The sequence below is a fragment of the Charadrius vociferus genome, unplaced genomic scaffold (genome assembly GCF_000708025.1).
Source record: "Charadrius vociferus isolate BGI_N301 unplaced genomic scaffold, ASM70802v2 scaffold409, whole genome shotgun sequence".
In the NCBI taxonomy this organism is placed as follows: Eukaryota; Metazoa; Chordata; class Aves; order Charadriiformes; family Charadriidae; genus Charadrius; species Charadrius vociferus.
Window position 1 is genome coordinate 1,791,668 of NW_009650082.1, and position 321 is coordinate 1,791,988.

General features: G+C 62.0%; 1 protein-coding gene across 1 annotated transcript in view; it reads right to left on the reverse strand.

The window, feature by feature from the left end:
• Positions 1 to 321, reverse strand: part of CEP250 (centrosomal protein 250kDa) — a 29,490-nt gene that overhangs the window by 28,306 nt on the left and 863 nt on the right. The window lies entirely within an intron of this gene.

The window sequence follows — 321 nt, forward strand, 5'->3', positions numbered from 1 at the left end:
TTCCACGCTCCCACCCTCCATTCCCTCGGTCTGCTTTAGCCGGGAAGCAGAGAGAAAGCACAGAACTGGCTCCGTACGTTGGACGCCACCAGTCTTGCCTTCCAAACTCCATTCTTTCTCACAGACAGCCGCAGCATGGCACAGGCCGTACGAATCCCTGGACAAAACATTCCTCCTGCACAGGACTCAATCCCTTCGGGACAGCCTCAGGGCGCAGCATCTGCCACTGCTGGCGCAGCTTCTCTCTCTGCCCGCGCCACCCAACGCCATGCGCACCATCTTCCCTCAGCGCCCCGCACACTCACCCCGCCGCCCTCCCGC